Here is a 7,017-nt window from a genome sequence, read left to right on the forward strand (position 1 = left end):
TCGTCCATTCAGGAGGGCAGGATTCTTTATCTTGGATACCCATTGCTACGTAGTTTTTCTTGCCTGCAAGGCTAGGGCTATATCTGCTAGGCGTGTGCCTTATGATTGGCATGTTATTAGTGTTCATGAGCATATTGAGTTTTCTTACTGGGCTTCGGTTCACGGGTGCTATGTGGTGCAGGTAAAGGCAAAAGAAAGCTGGACCATCCTTGAGTTGGAGAGCTTAGGCGACGATGTGTACATATGCAGCTGCTCGACCACCACGGCCGAGGTTTGAAGGAGACCTAGAGTTTAACCCTGTTTTGCCGCTTAGATCGGCCTGTTGTAAATATTCTCTTGTAATAGACCTTTAAATTATATTTTTGGGATCCCAATGTACATAATAAACGTTCTAATGAAACGTTATATGTTAACCAAAATTTTTAATCCCTAAACCGCTAATCATACTTAGTTACACTATTTTGGCCAAATGACTCGATTAGCGAGTTTAGCATTGTTTACAAGGCACACCGTAACAGTCCCTGGAGTTTAGGGCGTTACAATAACAATTAAAATGGAGTTCAAAATGTGAGTTCAAAATATTGAACAATAGGATCGTGGCTCTTGTGAGTAAAGCCACAACACATACAAAGTTAGAGAGGTTGCTTTATCCTGAAAACAGAATGCCCGCTGGGCTTGAAAGTGGGGCCTCAATGCTAAAAAAGACAGAGGCTAAAAAACTCTGGGAAATGGAAGGCAGGTCGCGGCGCTTGATTTCAGGGTTGTGGTGCTTGAGTCCGTACAGCCTATGAAACCCTATTTGTATCAAGGCGAAATGGTCTTTTAACAAGGAATCGCTAGGGTTACTATAAAAGCTTAATTTTTAGCGATTTAAATCACTTTTAGTCGCTGGAAATCAAGGGGATCTTGGAGAACAAGAATGGAATTCATCAAGAGTTTTATTTCTTCTTCTTTAATTTCTTTTTCTTATGTTATTTTATGAATTAATGAATATTATGAATCTAGTTATGAACTAATTTTATTTTCTAGGGTTTTAATGTAGTCTCGTAATATCTGATTTCTTTTTCTTCATTCTGATCTATTCATTTTTGTGCTAAATGAATGTGAATAATTTGACATTGTTATTTACATTACTTATGAATTTAATTCAAAATCTGAGAGGTGTGAGTTAAATATGCTATAGTTGAATAGACATAGATTTCAATATAGGACGAGAGTACCTATATGGTTTGTGTAGCTTTTAGGATTTCTATTCTTAACGCATGCCTTATGTTTGGAATTTATCACAGAGATGTTGAAAATTCACATATAGGTTGAGAAATTTATATATCTTAATAAGAATATAGATTGCTTTAGTAAATCTGCTATCACAAAAAAGGAAAGAATAATGGAAATTGTATTGATGAAATAATAAAGAGGGTAGATGATGAAATTAAATACCCTAGGTTTTCATCCATTGAATTAATTTTGCTTTTATTTGTTTATGTTATTAGTTAATTGTTAGTTTTGTTAATTCTTGTTTTTGTTCTTAATATTGTTGAATCTAAGTTTTATTACCCAAATAGAATTGGAAAGTTAATTATTGGTAGTTAATAATAATCTATGTGGGACGATGCTTTACTTAACTCTATTATTACTTGTCATGCGATTGTGTATACTTGCACATTGAAATTATCGCAACAAGTTTTTGGTGCTGTTGTCGGGGATTATTTTATTGATATTAGAATAATTAATTTTTGTTCTAATATGGTTGTTTGTCTTTAATTCTAACTTGGTTTTGTCTGAGTTCTCTTATTTTAGGTAGTTTTTGTTTATGCGAAGAGGAAAACATCTGAGATATTACCGGTGAATCCTGAGATTGAGAGAACTTGTAGACAGAACCGAGAGAATAAGAGGTTGGAGGCAAGGATTGATGCAAACCAAGGGAATGCAGTAAATAATGTCGCCAACAATGCCGAAGGGGCAGTGGCAGCTAAGGTCCCTGTTGAACAAGGGGCTAGAAATTTAAGAGATTATGTACTCCCAACTGTTACAGGAGTGCATTCATGCATTTGACACCCCACAATTGCTGCTAACAATTTTGAGATCAAGCCGAAAATAATAAAAATGGTCTAGTCCACCGTTCAGTTTGGTAGATTACCTACAGAGGACCCAAACATGCACATAGCTAATTTCCTGGAGCTATGTTCAACTTTAAAGATGAATAGGGTGAGTGACGATGCTATCAGATTGAGGTTGTTCCCATTCTCACTGAGGGAAAGAGCCAAAAGGTTGTTAAACTCTCTATAAACACTTTGGAGGATCTAACATAGATTTTTCTTGCAAAGTTTTTTCCTCCATCAAAGGCTGAAAGGTTAAGAGGAGAAATCAATATCTTCTTCCAGAATGATGGGGAATCATTATATGACGCATGTGATAGGTTTAAAGAATTGTTGAGAAAGTTTCCCCATCACGACATTGAGAATTGGATGTTGGTCCATAATTTCTATAATGGGTTGTGCACTACTACACGCACCATCATTGATCCAGCAACAGGAGGGGCATTCATGGGTAAAAGTGCTAATGGGGCTTATGCATTATTGGAAGAAATGGCCATGAATAACTACCAATGGGCTGATGAGCGAGTCACTAGTAACAGAAAAGTAGCTGGGATTCTTGAATTAGATGATATCACAACATTAACTACTCAAGCAATGCAGATGCAGACGATGTGTGAAAGGTGTTGAGGTTGCCATCCTTTTAAGCGTTGTATGGCAGCATAATGGAATAATTCTATCCCTATGGAGTAAGTGAATATGTTGGGAAATTATAATAGGCAAGCCAACAACCCTTTTTCAAACACTTACAACCCAGGGTGGAGGAATCACCCTAGAGTTTCATGGAGAAATAATCAAGGCCCTCAACAACAATTTCAGCAGCCCGTGTCCCAAGCTTCATCTTAAGAAATGTCACAACCACCAGTTTCTCAAGAGTAAACTAATGAATTACAAGTTGCATTGTTGACCTTAATCAACACTCAAACTCAATTTATGACTGAAACTAGAGCATCCATCAGAAATCTAGAGAGTCAAGTTTGTCAATTGACAAGTATGTTGGATAACCGGCCACAAGGGGCTTTTCCTAGTAAGATTGTAGTGAACCCAAAAGAGCAATGGAATGAAATATCCCTGAGTAGTGCTAAAGAATTAGAAGATCCAGTCAAGAAGTCTATTCCGTTACAAAAAGTGCTTGATGAGAATAAGGATAAGGTGAATGAAGAGGTTAATGAGAACCTTGAAAAGAAGCAGTCACCTATGAGTTTTGAGCATCACATCAAAATCCCATATCCTTAGAGGGTTCAAAAGAAGGCATTTGACAAGAAATTTTCCATGTTCTTAGATGTTTTTCAAAAACTTCACATTAACATTCGCTTTGTTGAAACACTTGAACAAATGCTGAGTTATGTGAAGTTCATGAAAAAGAAAACCTTGTCGAAGAATAGGAAACATGAGGACTATGAGACAGTGGCACTTACTAAGGAGTGCAATGCAATACTTTAAAAAAAAAATTACCTCCCAAGCTTAAAAATTCAGGTAGTTTCACCATTCCATGCTCTATAGGGAACTCAATGGTGACAAGGGCTTTATGTGATTTAGGGGCTAGTGTGAATCTAATGCCTCTATCTATTTTTCACAAGTTAAAACTGGGAGAAACTCGACCTACTACCGTGTCCTTACAAATGGCGGATTGTTTAGTTAAACATCCTTGTGGAGTGATTGAGGATGTGCTAATAAAGGTGGATAAGTTCATCTTCCCTGCAGATTTTATTATTCTTGATATAAAGGAGGATGAGAATATTCTGATTATTTTGGGAATGCCATTTTGAGCTACCGGTAGGGCGTTATTTGATGTTCAAAAGAGTGAGTTGAAATTGCGAGTTCAAAATGAGGAAGTAACATTTAATGTTTTTGTAGCAACTAAAATTCCAACTTGTTGTCGAGTTGATGTGGTAAACAGTGAGGGTGATAAGCTAGAAATCACTAAGAAGAAATTAATGGTTGAAGGAGGAATGAGAAAAATTCTCCATAAAGTGAAAATGATCATTAGTGAGAAAGCTTTATTCTTACATGAGCGGTATAAAGTCCCAAAAATATTCAATATCAAAAGAAGAGCGTCCACTCACTATTGTAACGCCCTGAATAACCAAGACCGTTACACTGTGTGTTTATAAAGGCGCAAGACTTGCAAATCAAGTCGTTTAGTTGAAAATGTGTCACTAAAACCATTATTAAACTAGGGATAAAAGATTTTGGTCATAAAAGAAAATTTTCATTTAAATAAGTGTTTGATACACGGGATCCCAAAAATAAGGTTAAATAACAGTTTTCAAAATTTCCAAAGGTTATGTACAACCACAAGCCACTCTAATGGAAAAATAGGCATTTTAGGGTCTCATGTTCCTGTATCCTCCCTCGACCATGGTGGCTGAGTGTGACGTGCTACGTCATGGCACACCTCCAGGGGGCCATTTTGTATATATGAGCACGCCTTGGTGCTTGATCATTAGTCAAGTCTTGCACCAAGTAACCTCATGGGTAGGGGATGGCACTTTTGTAATTATGCATATGTCTCCAAGACAAAAATCATATATGTTCCTGGGAAGACTTCATTTCCTTAGAAAGCTCCTTAGGGGGAGGTGACCTAGTGACTTAAGGAAGCACCATGGCCATCAGCAGATAAGGGCTTAAGCTGTGTACTCCATTGCCCTATCAAGGCCTTATATGAATAAAATGATGATTTGCCATGTCCCTTTGTGTATGCTTTCTTTACGGTCTTTGTGTTGCTTGTTTATTACCTTTGTTGGGCCATTACGTGCCACTTGACTATGTTGTATGCTCTGATTGTTGTGTGGAATGTTGTCTCTGGATAGCTTGCCTCGTGCTTGCTCTCGCTTCATAATTGCCCTTACTTGTGTGAGACTTGTAACGTGGCTAACCATTGAGTTTGCTTGCCGCAGGTGTAAATTCTAGGTTGAATTGCTAGCACGTTCCGTCAATTCGAGTATTGAAGTTGGTGGCCCGTGATAGTTGGTATCAGAGCTAAGTTTTAGAAAGCTTGGTGACCCTGCAGGATGGTTTGCAACACTCAAAGGATTGAAGCGTTGGAGAGGCGCATTGGAGAGCTAGACGGCCTGGACGAAAGAGTTAGGGATCTTAGCTCTGTCAGGCTAGAACCGGAGATGACTAACGCACAAAATCGTGTGGCTGTGTTGGAGTGGGACACGACCAATCTACTAGCTTGCATAGCTGTAATCGAGCGAAGGGAAAACCTTGCAAGCACATCCAATAGTCCTCAGAGGGAGGAACGAGCTGAGGCAGTGGAACGAGCGGTGAAGGACCTACAAGAAGCATTAAATGACCTTGTAGAGAATTGTCGGGGGTCAGTTGAGGCATTGAAGGATGAGATGTTTGAGATGAACACCAAGGTAAACCTCACCATGAGGGCGGTTGGGAATCAGCCTGCAACTGGACCCATTGGCATGGAATATGGGAGAGTAAAAGTCCCTGAGTCGAGGCCCTATAGTTGGGCTAGAGACGCGAAGGACTTAGAGAACTTCCTCTTTGATATGGAGCATTACATTAGAGTTGTGAGAGCTGAATTAGAAGATGGAAAGGTCGCCATGGCAACGATGTACTTGTCTGCAGATGCCAAAGTGTGGTGGAGGACGAAGTACGACGACATTCAGAATGGCAGATGCACCATAGCAACATGGGAAGATCTAAAGAGAGAGTTGAAGACGCAGTTTCTCCCTGAAAATGTTGCCTACATAGCTCGACGCCAGTTGAGAGAGCTGAAGCACACTGGAACAATCTGAGATTACGTGAAGAAATTCTCTGGGTTGATGCTGGATATCAAAGACATGTCAAAAGGGGACAAACTCTTCGCATTTTTAGAAGGTCTGAAGCCTTGGGCAAAGAAAGAGCTTGAGAGACAACGAGTGGCTGACCTACTGCTCAAGCTACTGCTAAATGACTAACTGATTACTCATCAGGGAACATTCAATCCAAGAAGACCAATCCGTCGACTAGTGGAAGTAATGTTGGGAGTAAAAAGTTTGGGAAGTCTTGGCAGAGTAAGAGTGGGGGAGGAGAGAAAAGGAATGTGGAGTCTAACTCTCCTAGCAAAGGTAGTAACCCCCCGTTCAAGAAGCCTCTTACATGTTGGATCTGTACTGGACCTCATAAGTCGACAGAGTGTCCTCACAAATCCAAGATGAGTGCCCTCCAGGCGTCATTTTCCCAAAGGGAACAAACCAACGAAGAGGAGGAGGAGGAGTATACACACATGGGTGTCCTCCAGATGCTGAATGCTCTCAAGAAACACGGTGCGAAAGTGAAGAAGACCCTTGGAAAGGGAATAATGTATGTCGACGCCACTCTAAACGGTAAAATGGCCGGAAGTGTGATGATCAAAACGGGCGCCACTCACAACTCTATTTCAAAGATCGAAGCTAAACGTTTGGGACTAAAATGGGAGAAGGACCATGGCCGCATGAAAGTGGTTAACTCAGAAGCCTTGGCCACAACCAGCGTGGCAAAAAAGGTGAACATGAAGATCGGCTCGTGGGAGGGGCAAACTGACTTGGTGGTCGTACGAATGGACGACCTTGATGTGATATTGGGTATGGACTTCCTTACGGAAAATGGAGCCATTCCCATCCCAGCTACGGGAAGCTTACTCATAATGGGGGAGACATATGCAGTGGTGCCTGCTAAAGTAGAGCAGCCCCAAGAAACCAAGTTGTTGTCAGCCTTACAATTGACGAAGGGTGTGAGAAGACAAGAGCCCACGTATATTATGCTACCCACAGTATACGAGGATACGGTGGATGAAGTCATCCCACCAGAAGTTCGAATGGTCTTGAAGAAGTATGGGGATGTTATGTCAGATCAACTCCCTAGAGCCTTACCACCTAGAAGAAGGATTGATCACCAGATTGAGCTGGTGCCGGGAGCCAAACCACCTGCAAAGGCGGCC

The 7,017-nt window shown here is 40.3% G+C and overlaps 1 non-coding gene across 1 annotated transcript; it reads right to left on the bottom strand.

Annotated features, from left to right (window-relative positions):
• Positions 1–2,351: 2,351 nt before the first annotated feature.
• LOC133820720 (small nucleolar RNA R71) lies at positions 2,352–2,458 on the bottom strand. The gene has a single exon (XR_009887120.1). It is a non-coding gene; the product is annotated as a small nucleolar RNA R71 (small nucleolar RNA).
• Between the last annotated feature and the right edge of the window lie 4,559 nt (positions 2,459–7,017).

Source organism: Humulus lupulus, chromosome 2, assembly GCF_963169125.1.
Source record: "Humulus lupulus chromosome 2, drHumLupu1.1, whole genome shotgun sequence".
Taxonomy (NCBI): Eukaryota; Viridiplantae; Streptophyta; class Magnoliopsida; order Rosales; family Cannabaceae; genus Humulus; species Humulus lupulus.